The following is a 16,382-nucleotide window of genomic DNA, read 5'->3' as shown; positions in this document are numbered from 1 at the left end:
CACCGTAATAGCCCTTACTCCATTTGTCAGGGATCCAATGTGGGGGTTCTGCCAGTTGCTGAGTGTATCTATTCCAATGATGCGTTCTGGAACTTGGGAAATCACTACGGGATGTGTTCAGGGACACGCTGGACCTACTGTGAGATGGATGTGAGCCAAGGCTCCGTTAATAACCTGACTTCCATACACCCCCACACTGACTGGTGGACCACAGTGATGTTTTGGGTCTCCTGGAACTAGTTTCTGTATCCAGTAATCCCCAAAAAGCCTGATTATTTTCTTTTCCCCAACCAACAGTCACTTTTGTAAAAGGTCATAGATCCCTTTGGAAGGCTGGGAGGGAGATTAAAAGTGTCAATTTTTTGGCAGTGTACTGGAGTCCTTCCTCAAGGGGACCTGGCCTCCTTCATCCAAGGGGTTGTGGGCCTTTAAACTCACGCATGTTTGGGAATTGATTGAGGGACCGTGCCTCTCTATTTGGGTGATTCAAATTAGACTGCTGTTCACCTGACTTAGAATTCACCTCCTTGCAGAGATCACAAATAAATATTTAGTAGATTTCCTATCTATTTCACTCCTGGGAACACCACGACTAAGTAGTCAACATGATAAGTCCATATAAGACAGACTATTCTGACTGAATTCACTGTCCATTAGTATACTAATGCAGGTCTGATGTTTCAACCTGATTTAGTGTAGGCCATCACAAAATCCATGCTTCAGCAACCCAACCAAATAAACTATTAGATACTTTCCTACCTTCTTGAGTTGAAAAGTTGTGCTTAGTGGACCCATATCAATAAACTCAGACTGATCCACCTTTATGTTCCTTGCACTATTATACCACACCCTTAATACCCATTCCCACACATATTACCCAGGTTTCTGTTTGTACATATTAGAAAAGTCCAGCTGTTCTTTTCGACTGTAGCGTACCTCCTCCTGGGTCACACTTCTTACTTCACCTTTTAAGGCTCACTGGGACTTAAGTCCAGTATATGTCTAGAATCCAAAATTGGTAGTGGGAAATGTTTTGAGGACATTCAGAATCATCTTGTAAAGCATGTGCCTCAGGCAATGCCCCAGGCAATGACTCAGATAAGGGCTCTTTAGAGGCAGCTGAGCTAATCTCATTAGATGGGAGTGGAGGGGCTAATGGTTTTACTGGGCAGGGTGGTTTAGCAGACAAACATGTAGTAATCTCTTCAGCTGAGAGTGACAGGGCTGGTTCTGTTGGTGGGCATGATTCAACAGAATTTAGGGGCTCAATGTCTCCAGCTTCCTGATTATCTGCACATATGTCCCCACCCCAAGTTTCAGGATCCCATTTCTTCCCAATCAGTGCCCTCATTTTAACTTCAGACACCTCTAGAGGTTGACAGCTGAGTGGGTATTGTAATTCAGCCATTCTTAAAATAAGATTGTGGGTTTGGTTTTCATCAACATCAGCTCTGTTACTTTCTTTCAAAACACAAGTGAAAACTTACTTTCAGGTCACTTATAAGGCACTTGAGCTCTAGCTCTGATGCCCTGAGAGCATCTCTTTCACCAGTATGCCTACTGAAAATAGGACCAACCAACCAGCTTCCTTATACTTCTCATTCTGATTAAATTGTAGAAAGGTGTCACACACAATCATTCAGAACCTCATCTTTCATCAATATCTGATCTATTTGGATTGCCACCTGATGCTGTGGATTAGTAGGGTCCTCTTTACTACTGGAAACAGAGTCATCAACATCTTTACAACTAACCAGACTTGAGAATCAATATTTTAGAAAAGTCATCCTTACAATTTTGTTTCCTAGAATCACTCTTGGTAACAAATGTCTTAGGCTGGGTTCTCTAAAAAAAAAAAAAAAAAATTTTTTTTTTTTTTTTTTGGAGACGTAAAAGCAGTAAAGTGTATTAATATATATATTGAGAGAGATTTATGTCAAGGAAATGGCTCATGAAGTTGTAGAGGCTGGAACGTCCCAAGTCCATATGTCAAGATAGAGGCTTCTCCTGATGCATGTAGCTGCAAGGTCTGGAGAACCCAAGATTGGCAGGTAAGAAGAGAGCAGAGCTCTTGCTCACAGGCTGAGAAGATCAATGAATCCCAAGATCAGCAGGCAAAACCACAGGTAAGCTGCTAGCTCAAGTCCCAAGAACCAGAGGTCAGATGAAAAGGAGCCAGCTGTAGGATCCGGCATGAGGAAAAAGCACCCAAGCCTTGCCAGAACGTCCACTTATATTCCATGCAGAACACAAGCTCAAGGAAACTCCTTTTGAACTGATTGGCTACTCACAGCAGATTCCATCATGGGGATGATCATGTACCAAATCTTGATAGGGAAGTGATCACAACATTATTCGACTGCCAAAACCTAAGAATCATAGCCCAGCCAAGCTGACATACAATCTTAACCATCACACCTTGTGTCTCCAGATTTTGTCTATGTCTCACAACCCCTGGCCTATCCCATCCTGACCCCTCTTCATATCCCTCATCCCCTTCCCACCTCCCCCAGATTTCCTCCCCCAACACACTTCCATCCCTCAGTCCAGAGACGGCTGTCCACCCTTTCTGGCATGGAAAAGCCATCAGATCACCTCAGAGGAGGTTCCACCCTTTCTAGCTCTGCTTCCCCTTGATGTGTATATGGATCTGGCTTCAAGCCAAACAATGAAACTCTGCCTTGCTCTTGTCCTCGCCGCCTCGTATGCATAATTTATACCCGCCACTGCCTCCCAAGAAAAGTGAGGCAAGTCTTAACACTATAATGGTTAGGAAAAAGAGACAGAGCTCAACCAGGCTAGATGAAGAGAATGTCATGGCTATAGGCTTCGTCTGGAGATTTACTCGTATGGCTCAAGGGTGCAAAGCTGAGCTTTAAGCTCCCTCGAGGCGGGGAAGAATTTTGTGATGAACTCTATACCATATGATGTTGGGCAGTGAGTGGTGTCAGCCCTGGATCCAGGCCTTGTAATAAAAGGTGGCCATGGCTCAACTGGCTGGTCTTCAAGGGACTCATGTCCTGGGTATCAGGCTTGGTGCTGGGGTCACTTACAAGAACAGAGACACTTGCACCTCCTGCAGACCCTCCAAAGATGGTCACCGAGCCCGGGTTCCCTCCAAAGCTGGCAATGTTCTCCTGAACCCAGTGCAATGCAGCCACCTGGTCCAAGAGACCCCAGTTCCCCGGGCTGTGCTCGTCCCCAGTGCTGTGAGTGAGAGAAGAGGGTGGGGGTGGGGACAGAGATGTTACAGCAAGGGTTCTCAGGACTATAGACAAGGCGGGGGGCTCCAGCTGGGCCTTCCAGGATAAGACTGGGCTTCCACATCCCTGACACAGGGGTCTTTATCCACCTTCCCTTTCTGTCACTTTGTTTTGTTTAGGACTCTACATTCATTCATTCGGCAAACATTTATGTGTCATCCCTTAACTGCTGTGCTGCATGCTAACTGCCATGATAAAGGAACATACAAAGTATTAAGATGAGTATTTAAGAGGAGATAACATTTGGGGTGGGCCTTGTAGGGTGAACAGAAGTTTGTTGGTAAAGTAGGTGTTCTAGGCAGAGGGGACAGCATATGCAAAAGCTCAACAGTAAGTGGACCAGTGTGGCCAGGGAACGAGACGTTGTGGGGGGGGGGGACTTGAATGTCTTACTCAGGAACTTAGCAAAGGTCTTTTTAGAGGCTAACCTGGTCAGAGCTAGGTCCTAGCACCCTTATTTGAGGGCCAGTGTTCAGAGGGGAGAATCCGATCTCTTACCTGAAGAATCCCCAGATCCCCAGGCGATACTGAATGGTCACCACCACCACATCTTCATGGGAAGACAGGGCTAGCCCATCGAACATTGATGCCCCACCCACCAGCAGACCACCTCCATGGATCCATACCATTACCTGGACAGGAGGAAGCAACCATGTTGGTTATAGGAAGCAGAACTAGGAGGGACATCAAGAGAATGTTTGCTTTGGCCATCTACCTCTTGGTCACAAACAAAGGAGGCCAATGTTCAAAGTCCACAGTCCCCAGCAAGGTTGGAGCCTTATGAAGTTGAAGCCACCACCCCACTCAGTGTACCCTGGCTGCTCCCACTGTCTTCCCTAGCATATCAAGTGTCACCTGAACACCAAGGCTCCTCATGCTTTCATTGGGAGCAGCACAGGCCAAGGGTGTCATGTTTTCCCCAACACTGTCACTGTCCTCATGCCTGGACCTCACAGCCAGCTCAGCAAACAGTGCATTGAGCAGCCTTTGTGTTTCAGCTTTGCCTTTCTTAGCTCTTTTGCGGGGAATGGAACTTCTCCCCTAGAGCAAATGATTATCCCAAGATGAGCACATGTCCCTGATGATATGTCTTCCTAACATGCCTTTCCTCCTTCCCTCTGCATTCTCTGAATCCCCAAACCCCAGGAACCCTCCAAAGCCCAGCCTAAAATCAGCCTCTTCCATGCTGAGACCCTGCCATGTGCCAGGGACTGTGCTAAGAATAGGATGAAAGTGGACATAACCATTCACAGCTCATGGTCCTTCAATTAAAAGAACTAACATAATGGGGGAGAAGTGGGAGTGGCTAAAATAATAATATTGTCAACAAAAAGAAGACACACTTTTATAACACACAATATGTGCCAGGTACTGTTCTAAGCACTTCAAATCATTTCATGCTCGTTAAACCATCCATGAGGTGGGGCCAAGATGGCTGAATAGCCAGTTTCTTCTAGCAATCCTGCTTACAACAAAGACCAGAAAAATCAAGTGAAACGATTATATTTATGACAAGCTAGGAGCCCTGAACGTCAAAGGCAAAGTAAGAAAACGGGCTGAGTGGTGGGGGAGAAAGAGTTCAGAAGTGGAGAAAAGTTGCCACACCTGAATCACTGGGATCCCTCAGGCAAAACTCACAGGAGTGGCTGAGGCAGGTTGGTGGCAGTGTTCAGCTACAGCTCCCTCAAGGAAAAGCAGCCAGCTGCACAGCCTACTCACACCTCCAGAACCAGAGAAGAAGAGCACTCTCGGCAAAAACTAAGTATTTGCATATATTTAACCACGCCCCCCAAACCCAAGCCACCTTCAGTGGCTGTTGATTTCCCTAGGCCTGAGATAGGCCCACTGAACACACCAAGCCAGGCTCCCGGACTTGGAGAAAGAATACATTCACAACAGGGGAAAAGATAATTTGCCAGCTCCACTAATGTGGGGAGATTAGGACAGAAGCAGCTCCTGTCCAGGCATAAATGGTCTGTGGATTTTAAATACCTTTCCCCCCTGCATGGATCTGTGTGGGCCTATTTCAGGAGAATAGGCCCTTGCTGGCAGACTGAAACTGTTCAAGCTGTGCGGTGGAGAGGTGGGTGTTTGATATTTGACACTGCTTGGCCTATTAAACAGGCTCCTCACCTGCCCATACCAGGGGCCTAAGGACTGGTGGCTCCACTCAGGCCACCCAGGAACCCACAACAGGGTTCTTAGAATAACTGGTACCTCCCAGACCTTACAACCAAAAGCACTGGGTTTGCCCATGGTCTGTCTGCAGAACCCACCCACCTGTATGATCTAGGGCACAGGGATGCGCTTCCTCAGAGACACTCGGGACAGTTCTCAATCCCCTGCCCCGTTCAGAGCATGATTCCCTGCTGCAACCAGATACTGGTACCTACACCAAACACACCGGCCCCTCTAAGGCTGTAGGACAGAGACTATAACACACACTTGATGACCAGCTACCTGGACACCTGAGCTGAATCCACACAAGTGAGTGGACTCATAAGCTCATATACCTGATAACAGCTTTAGCCATCTGGTGACAGGACGTCAGAGCCCCAAAGTCTAAAACCATCAAGCTAGCTCACTCAAGCAACCCATTTGGGCATATCAAAAGAAAACAAAGCAAGAAACTAGGATACAGTAAGCAAACATAAAATAAATTAATACAATAAGTTACAGATGGCTCAGAGACCACAGTCAATATCAGATCACATAAAGAAACAGACCATGATTGCTTCAACAAGCTCTCAAAACAGAGAATCAAAGGATCTTCTGGATGAAGGTGGCTTCCTGGAATTACCAGATGCAGAATTCAAAAGATTAATATACAGAACTCTTCAAGACATTGGGAAGGAGATCAGGCAATACGCAGAAGAAGCTGAGGAACACACAGATAAAAGACTTGAAGAAATTAAACAGGTTATTCAAGAACATGAAAAATTGAATAAGCTCCAAGAATCCATAGAGAGACAGCAATCAGAAGTTCAGAAGATTAACAATAAAATTACTGAATTAGACAAGTCAATAGAAAGTCAGAGGAGCAGAAATGAGCAAGTGGAAGGCAGAATTGGTGACCTTGAAGATAAAGCACTTGGCACCAATATATTTGAAGAAAAATCAGAAAAAAGAATTTTTCAAAAATGAAGAAACCTTAAGAATCATGAGGGACTCTATCAAGAGAAATAACCTACGAGTGATTGGAATGCCAGAACAGGGAGGGATAACAGAAAATACGGACGGAATTGTTGAAGAATTGCTGTCCAAAAACTTTCCTGATATCATGAAAGATGAAAAGATATCAACCCAAGATGCTCATCGAACTCCACATAAGGTAGATGTTAAAAGAGAGTCGCCAAGACGTATTATAATCAAACTTGCCAAAACCAAAGATAAAGAGAATTTTAAGAGCAGCTAGTGATAAATGAAAAATCACCTACAAAGGAAAAAGGACAGTCAATAGGAATAAGCTCAGACTACTCGGCAGAACCCATGCAGGCAAGAAGGCAATGGGATGACTTACATAAAGCATTGAAGGAAAAAAATTGCCAACCGAGAAATCATATATCCAGCGAAACTGTCTCACAAATATGAAGGTTAAATTAGGACATTTCCAGATAAACAGAAGTTTAGGGAATTTGTAAAAAGCAAACCAAGGTATCAATCCAAGACTAGAACACTGGACAGAGCAATCAGATGTTAACCCAGACAGGGAAATCACTAAAACAAATCAAGATAAAAAAATGCTCGAAACAGGGAAACAGCAATGGCATTCTATAAAAGAAGACAACATTAAAATAACAAAGAGGGACTGAGAAATGTAGTCATAGATCTTTCATATGGAGAGGAAGACAAGGCAATGTAAAGAAATAAAAGATGTATTTAAACTTAGAAGAACGGGTAAATATTAAGGTAACCACAAAGGTAAGTAACTATCCTACTCATCAAAATAAAATACAAGAAAAAAATAGAGACTTAGCAGAAAAAAAATCAACGATGAAGAAGATGAAAAGACAGTATACAAACTACTCACCACAAAAAGTTAAGTGGGAAATAGAATCTGTCAACGACACACAAAAAAAGACATCAAAATGAGAGCACTAAACTCATACCTATACATAATTACTCTGAATGTTAATGGACTAAATGCACCAATAAAGAGACAGAGAGTGGCAGAATGGATTTAAAAAAAACAAAAACCAAAATACGATCCATCTATATGCTGCCTACAAGAGACACGCCTTAGACTTAGAGACAAAAACCAACTAAAACTCAAAGGATGGAAAAAAATATATCAAGTAAACAATGATCAAAAAAGAGCAGGAGTGACAATATTAATTTCTGACAAAATAGTCTTTAAAGTTAAATCCACCACAAAGGATAAGGAAGGACACCATATAAAGATTAAAGGGACAACATACCAGGAGGACATAACCATATTAAATATTTATGCTCCCAATGACAGGGCTGCAAGATGCATAAAACAAACTCTATCAGCATTGAAAAGTGAGATAGACAGCTCCACAATAATAGTAGGAGACTTCAACACACCACTTTTGGTGAAGGACAGGACATCCAGAAAGAAGCTCAATAAAGACACGGAAGATCTAGATAGGACAATCAACAACACGATCTTATAGACATATACAGAACACTCCTCCCAACTGCAGCCAAGTATAATCTAAAAAAAAGTGCACATGGAACATTCACTAGAATAGACTGCATATTAGGTAATAAAGCAAGCCTTAGCAGAATGCAAAACATCAAAATATTACAAAGCATCTTCTCTGACCATAAGGCCATAAAAGTAGAAAACAATAACAGAAAAAAGCAGGGAAAAGAAATCAAACCCTTGGAAACTGAACCATACCCTGCTCAAAAAGACTAGGTTATAGAAGACATTAAGGATGGAATAAAGAAATTCAGAGAATCCAATGAGAATGAAAACACTTCCTGTCAGAACTTTTGGGACACAGCGAAAGCAGTGCTCAGAGGTCAGTCTATATCAGTAAATGCCCACATACAAAAAGAAGAAAGGGACAAATTCAAAGACTTATCCAAACAACTTGAACAAATAGAAAGAGAGCATCAAAAGAAAGCTTCGGGCACAAGAAGAAAGCAAACAATAAAAATTAGAGCTGAGCTAAATGAAATAGAAAACAGAAAAACAATTGAAAGCATTAAGAAGAACAAGAGCTGGTTCTCTGAAAAAATTAACAAAATTGATGAACCATTGGCCAAACTGACAAAAGAGAAACAGAAGAGGAAGCAAATAAACCAAACAAGAAATGAGATGGGCAATATTACACAGACCCAACTGAACTTAAAAGAATCATATCAGTTTACAAGGAAAAATTGTACTCTAACAAATTGGAAAACCTAGAAGAAATGGATGAATTCTTAGAAACACACTACCTACGTAAACTAACACAAACAGAGGTAGATCACCTAAATAGACTCATAACACAAGAAGAGATTGAAAAGGTAATCAAAAAATCCCAACAGCAACAAAAAAAAACTCTTGGCCTGGACGGCTTCACCACAGAGTTCTACCAAACTTTCAGAGAAGAGTTAACACCTCTACTACTAAAGGTATTTCAGAACATAGAAAAGGACGGAATACTCCCAAACTCATTCTATTAAGCCAGCATACCCCTGATACCAAGACCAGGTAAAGACACCAGAAAAAAAGAAAATTGCAGACCTATATCCATCATGAACTTAGATGCAAAAATCCTCAACAAAATTCTAGCCAAAAGAATTCAACAACATATCAACATGACCAAGTGGGATTTATACTAGGTATGCAGGGACAGTTCAACATTAGAAAAAATTATGGTATATTCACACAATGGAATACTACGCATTGATGAAGAACAATGATGAATCCACGAAACATTTCACAACATGGAGGAATCTGGAAGGCTGATGCTGAGTGCAATTAGTCACTTGCAATAGGACAAATATTGTATAAGACCACTAGTATAAGAACTGGAGAAATTGTTTAAAAAGAGAAGAAAATGTTCTCTGATGGTTACGAGAGAAGGGAGGGAGGGAGAGGGGATTTTACTAATTAGATAGTAAAAAATATTAGATAAGAACTATTTTAGGTCAAGGGAAAGACAACACACAATACAGGAGAAGTCAGCACAACTGGACTAAACCAAAAGCAAAGAAGTCTCCTAAATAAACTGAACTCTTTGAAGGCCAGTGTAGCAGGGGCGGAGGTTCAGGGACCATGGTTTCAGGGGACATCTAAGTCAATTGGCATAATAAAATCTATTAAGATAACAATCGGCATCCCACTTAGGAGAGTGGCATCTGGGGTCTTAAATGCTAGCAAGCGGCCATCTAAGTTGCATCAGTTGGTCTCATCCCACCTGGAACAAAGGAGAATGAAGAACAACAAAGACACAAGGTAATTATGAGCCAAAGAGACAGAAAGGGCCACATAATCCAGAGACTACGTCAGCCTGAGACCAGAAGAACGAGATGGTGCCGAGCTACAACTGAAGAACGAGATGGTGCCGAGCTACAATTGATGACTGTTCTGACAGGGAACAGAACAGAGAAACCCTGAGGGAGCAGGAGAGCAGTGGGATGCAGACCCCAAATTCTCGTAAAGAGATCAGACTTTTGTGATCTGACTGAGGCTAGAAGGACCCCAAAGGTCATGGCCCCCAGACCTTCTGTTAGCCCAAGACAGGAAACATTCCCAAAGCCAGCTCCTCAGACAGGGACTGGACTGAACAATTGGATAAAAATGATACTGGCGAAGAGTAAGCTTCTTGGATCAAGTAAACACAAGAGAACATGTTGGATTCTCCTGTCTGGAGGGGAGATGGGAGGGCAGAGGGAGTCAGAAGCTGGCCGAAGGGACTAGAAAAGAGAGAATGGAGGAAAGGAGTATACTGTCTCATTAGTGGGAGAGCAAATAGGAGTATATAGCAAGGTGTATATAAATTTTGTATGAGAGACTGACTTGAGTTGTAAACTTTCACTTAAAGCACAATAAAAAAAAAAAAAGGCACCCATGACGTAGGTACTAATATTATCCCACTTAGCAGAAAGGAAAACGGAGACACTTAACTTGTTCAATGTCACACAGCTAATAAGTGATAGAAACAGGACTTGACCCAAGGCAGTCTGGCTCCAGAGTTCGGATGCTGAGCTCCCCAGTACAAAGAAGCCAATGATCACGGTGCAGTAAGCCCTCTGTTTGGATAGGTGTGAGATCTTCCTTTCAACTCTAACTGATGTTTAATGAGCACGTGCCTTGTGTGCTTAGCCTGATGTTGAGATAAAGGCTCTATGTGTGTCATTTAATATTCCTACGTGATTATTCCCATTTGGAGGAAACTGAGGCTTAGAGAAATTAAGTAATTGCCCAAGTCTCTCACCTAGTAAGAGACAGAACTAGGATTTGAACCAGATCCTGTGGCTCCAGAACCTGTGTCTGTAACTAGAGTCTTTCCTGCCTTCAGGTTCCCAGAGCCCCTGTTTCTCCCATACCTCTGGTCACTGCTCCCCTCCAGGGGTAGGGACTGAATTTACAGTCATCTCTGAGGGAAGACTGAGCGCCAGCAATAATTTGCTGAAGAAGTATACGTCTGCCCAGCCCAGATGGTAAGGTCCTTGAAGGTAGGGGCTGGATGGTAATGCTTTTATGTTCTTCCTTCCCCCTAACCCCCAAGCGGTAGTATGCATATGGAGGGCCAACCAACCAGTTGCTGTTGAGTCCACTCCAACTCATGGGGACCCTATGCGTATCAGAGTAGAACTGTGCGCCACAGGGTTTTTAATGGCTGGTTTTTTTGAAAATAGAGCACCAGGCTCTTCCTCTGAGGCATCTCTGGGTGGACTCTAATCTCAAACCTTTCGTTAGCAGCCGAGCACATTAATCACCTGCACCATCCAGGACTCCATATGTTCATAATAAAAGAATGAATGGGTGAGCCTTTCCCCCCACCTCCTTGGGCCTTACAAAGTCCATGTGGGGTCAACTTCCAGGCACAAGTTCACAGACACACTCCCCCACCTGAGACCGTGACCGGGGTGCTCCTGGGAGGGCGGCTGGGTGCTAAGACTCCTCCCTCCTCCACCCCAGGGGTCACCTCCTTGCCCCAAGTAGTCATTGTAATCTGGGCCCCCAGCAGCATCAGCCCCTCCCCCCTCCAGCCTGTGTCTGGCAGCGTGCCCCACCTCTGGGCCTCTGTTTATTCCAGAAATGCTGACTCACTGGCCCAACAGCCTGTGCCAAAAAGACTTAGCCAAGGAAATCAGCTACAAGAAAATCCCAGAAAGCAGGCCAAGGGCAAAGGAAAGCACTTCTTGGACTGTCCCATGTCCTACACCCCAAACCCTCTTCTCTGTATGAGGCACTGAGAGTTGTTGCAGACAGGTGTTCGTGGGCTGAGGAAAGGCCACACACATGCTCTATGTCCTAGTCTAGGTCAAAGAGCCTCCCCCTAAAAAAAAATACACGGTAAATCTTTATGGAAGCAGATTGCCACGTTTGTTACCTGTGGAGCGGTGGGTAGGCTCGAACCACCTATCTTTTGGTTAGTAGCTGAATGCTTAACCATTACTCCACATGCACTGTTCTGAAAATCAGGAGACCCAAGTTCTTGCCTGCCAACTCGCTGCGTGACCTCTCTTCCCATCCCTGGACCTCAGTTTTCCTGTCCGTAAAGGGAGTCTTGGAATCTTCACTTATCTCTAAGATTTCTTCCAGCTCTAGGTTTATCTGAAACGATGTCTGAGCTGCTCTGGGTATCAGATTCCGAATGCAGCAACCAAGAGTGATCAGTCTTGTCTGTCTATCAGCAGGCGAGAACTTGGAAAAATGACAATGTGCATGACAGTTGTACAGCAAACTCCCCCAGATGCCCTGTGTCACCAGGAGGAAACTGAGATACTGGAAAACTTGTTGGGTTTCCCACGGTCACGCTCTCTGACCCTGTTGGGTAAAGAAACCCCAGTTGTTACGGAATCGACTCCCAATTCATGGTGACCCATGTGTATCAGAGTAGAACTGTGTTGCATTGTTTTCTGTGGCTGCCTTTTTACTACTACTATTATTTTTTTTATTTTTATTGTGCTTTAAGTGAAAATTTACAAGTCAAGTGAGTCTCTCATACAAAAATTTATATACACCTTGCTATATACTCCTAATTGCTCTCAGCCTAAAGAGACAACCCCCTCCTTCCCTCCACTTTCTCTTTTCATGTCCATTCCACCCGCTCCTGACCCCCTCTGCCCTCTCATCTTCCCTCCATCTGTGGCTGATTTTTTTCTGAAGTAGGTTGCCAGGGCTTTTTCCCGAGGTGTTTCTAAGGGGATTCAAACCTTCAACTTTTCAGTTAGCAGCCAAGTGTGTTAACCATTTGTACCATTCAGGGACTCTATAACCTGACCCTACAAATACCAGTAAATTTCCAGGAGTCCTTAAACTAGCCCAAGCCAGATCTGGCCCAACCCCCATGCACAGAAGGGCCAACTGTGATCACTAATTGACCTCAACAGAGGACATAGCGACAGGAGGAAGGAATCAGAAGGACAATCATCACCCAGACCCTATTCTAAAGCAAGAGGTCTGACAAGAATCACATCACCTTCTGTTTCCTTACCACCTTCTCGAATTTTCCCTCCCCAGTACACCTGTGCGGCTGCCATCTTACTACCCAAATCACATATAAGCCCTGCTTCCCTGTCACTCAGGGAGCCAGATCTGAGGAACTGCCTCCTGGCTCCTTGCTCTGCGCATTGCAATAGAGATACATTCTCTTTCTCAAAGATGGGTGTTCAGGTAATCGGCAAGTCTGAGCAAGCTGGACAAGGGCCCACCTTCTAGCATTCGGTAACCATTTCAAAAGAAGCCCTGGGACCCCTGAAATAACAGCCTTGACCCCTGAGGCTCTCACCAAAGCTGCCTTCACCCCCTCCTTGTCTCTGCCAGAAAACCCTAGGCAGCTAGATCTCACAAGCCATGACCGATGGTTACCACTACTCACTGGTAGTCTGCTTTTCCTCCTCAAGTCAGCGGGGGTGTAGATGTTTAAGTAGAGGCAGTCTTCAGAAAACTTGTGAGGAATGGTCTCATTTCTGTTGGTAATGAAGTCCCAGGTCATCTCTTCTGAAAATGCATCTTGGGAGCACCTGGGGACAGAGGGAAGAAAGAACTGCTGAGCTTCAACCACGTCTAAGCGAGGGAGGCAGTGTCTCCAGGGGTTGGGACAGGACGTGGATTGAGAGGATTAAGCCTCTGCGTGGAGTCTTTACTATCAGACGCCAACACGTTGGAACGGTAAGGGTTACCTGGAGGTGGAGGGCACCTAAGAGGGGCCGGATGTGGAGAAGCTGGGACTCACTAAGGTATCCCACTCAGAATGTCATTTCTTGGATCTTAACCCTAAAGAAATGTTGATGGCTCTGCACAAAGGTTTAGCTACATGGTGTTCACCATAGTGTTATTTATATTATCCAAAAAAAAAAAAAAAAAAAAGCTTAGTGCCCAAAATAGGAGACTGGATAAATAAATTATGGTTTAAGCACCCAATGCAATGCAGCTATGAAATGTCAGACTATGATATTTAATGGCATAGAACAACGTTCAGGATATAAAAATTCTAAGTGAACAAAACAGGCAGCTGAACTATCTGTAGAGTATGATTCCATCTCAAAGGGAGAAAGTATAGATATACAACAGGAAGGGAAAAAAAAAACTAAAAAAAATTCGGAAATATTCACAGCCATTCTCTATGGGTGGTAGCATTGTGTATGATTTTAATATTCTTACATCTGTGTTTTTTTTTAACTTTTCTGCAATGAATAAGTATTACTTGTGTAATCGAGAAATGAAAACTGTGAGTAGAGTATTTAAAAAAAAAAAAAAGCAGCAAAAGTCTGGGCTTTGGAAGCACCCAGAAATGTCTTGCTGAAGAGAAGAAGGTCTGAATGGGTGAAGGCAAGTGGCCCAGGTCCCCAACGGGAGGCACAGGCCAGCCAGGAAAGCTTTGACCTTTTGCCCAGCTTGGCCAGGGGGATGGGGACCAAGGAACCATTCTCTGCTCATGAAGGGTCAGCTGGACACACCTGGGAGGTGGTAACTCACCTAGTCGTCACACTCTCCCTCACCTCACCTGCCCACTCCCCAACCATACCAGGCTTCAAGGCAGGAGAATAAATAGGGTTATTACTTCTGATCCCTTCTCCCAGTCAATTGTTTTTTTTTTTTTCCCCAAAGCATTTATCATAATCTAACATATAACATAACCCTATGGGGCAATTCTGGAGCCCTGGTGGTACAATGGGTAAGAGCTCAGGCTGTGAACCAAAAGGTTGCTCTTCAGATTCACCAGCTGCTCCTTGGAAACCCTATGGGGCACTTCTACTCTGTCCTATAGGGTTGCTATGAGTGGAAAAGGACTCGATGGCACCTAATAACAACAGCAACTTGGAGTCAATTCTACTCTGTCATAGGCGCCCGGGTGGCACGGCAAGCAGTTTGCAGTCAGCTGCTAACCTAATGGTAGGCGGTTCAGACCCACCCAGCCATTCCATGGAAGAAAGTCCTGGTGAGCTGCTTCCTTCAAAAGTACGGCCAAAAAGTCTACAGAAAATGTCAGCCTTGTAACACTGGGGGGTCGACATGCGTTGGAGTCAACTCGGTGGCAATGGGTTTGGTTTTCGTTTTCTAAACATATTACATAATTTGTTTATTAACATTTTTTTTCAGGGAAACCCTGGTGGTGCAGTGGTTATGTGCTATGGGTGCTAACCAAGAGGTCAGCAGTTCAAATCCCCTAGGTGCTCTTTTGAAACTCCATGGGGAAGTTCTACTCTGTCGTATAGGGTCGCTATGAGTCAGAATCGACTTGATGGCTGTGGGTTTGGTTTTGGTTTTATCTTTTTATCTGTCTCCCCCTGCTAGAATGCAAGTGCAATGAACAGAGAAGTTGTTGTTTTATTCACTTAATGAATCCCAGAACAAACTAGAAGCCAGCCAGACGATTGCCTTGATTCTTTTCTGCATCACGTGGAAGCCATCATCCCCACTGAAAGATGTCGAAGCCGCGCCCCAGCGGCTTACATTGGAGGGTAAGAGGTGGCATTCTTCACGAAGCTCCAGGACTCCGCAGGCTGTGGAGGAGCGAATCTCAGGGATCCAAGAGGGGGCTTGGCAAAGGGGATTCCCAGGAAAACAGCCACAGGCTGTGCAAATCCTTCTAAGCTGACAAACTTCCCCAGGACTTTGCCATGGACGGTGTCCACCACAGGTGGCGAGGATGGGTGCCCTGCTGGACATCGAGAGGACACGAAGACACATCAGAGATCAAAAAGAGCAACTCAAAAATGCTTTAGAGATACTTTATGGTGCTTTGATTGGCCGTTACCCCACCCTGTCCCTGGCTAAGTACCATCTTAAAGACCAGCAGCTGCGTTCCAAGTGTGGGACCCTGGTCCCTGGTTCCAGAGGAACAAAGCAGATCTGATTCAGAAATCATTGTAGTTGACTCTTCCTACCTCTCTGGGGGCTACCTAGGGTGATGTTTGCTGTGGGTTTTTCATAAATACCTTTTATCACGTTGAGCAATTTCCCTTCTATTCCTACTTCACTGAGAAATCCATAGAGACAGAGTAGACTGGTGGTTGCCGGGGAGTGGGAAAGAAGACAGTGGGGAGCAACAGCTCACTGGTAAGGGGCGTTAGTTTGGAGTGATGGGAATGTGTGGGAACCAGATAGAGGCGGTGGCAGCACAGCACTGTGAATGCACTGAATGCCACGGGATTGTTACTTTAAGATGGTTAATGTTATGTTATGTGAATTTCACCTCAATAGATTATTAAAATAAACAGAAATAAATGCACAAAGGAGGCTGCTAGGATTGACTATGACATTTGGTTTCCTCTCTTAGAAGTCTCTGGAAGCATTTCACCCAGTAGATGCTGAGCTGCATGCTAGATGAGAAGATGAGCAAGAGGTGGCCCTGATTCCCAGCAGTTGTGAACCTTGCAGGGAAAGTGAGGCCCAGAAATACCTGACCCTAATGTGGGAAGAACGTGGTCAGTGTCCTAGGAGAGGTACCAGTGAGGTGCTACAGGAGTTAGAAGTGGAGTGAT

Source organism: Loxodonta africana, chromosome 21 (genome assembly GCF_030014295.1).
Source record: "Loxodonta africana isolate mLoxAfr1 chromosome 21, mLoxAfr1.hap2, whole genome shotgun sequence".
Classification (NCBI taxonomy): domain Eukaryota; kingdom Metazoa; phylum Chordata; class Mammalia; order Proboscidea; family Elephantidae; genus Loxodonta; species Loxodonta africana.
This window is presented reverse-complemented; position numbering follows the sequence as displayed.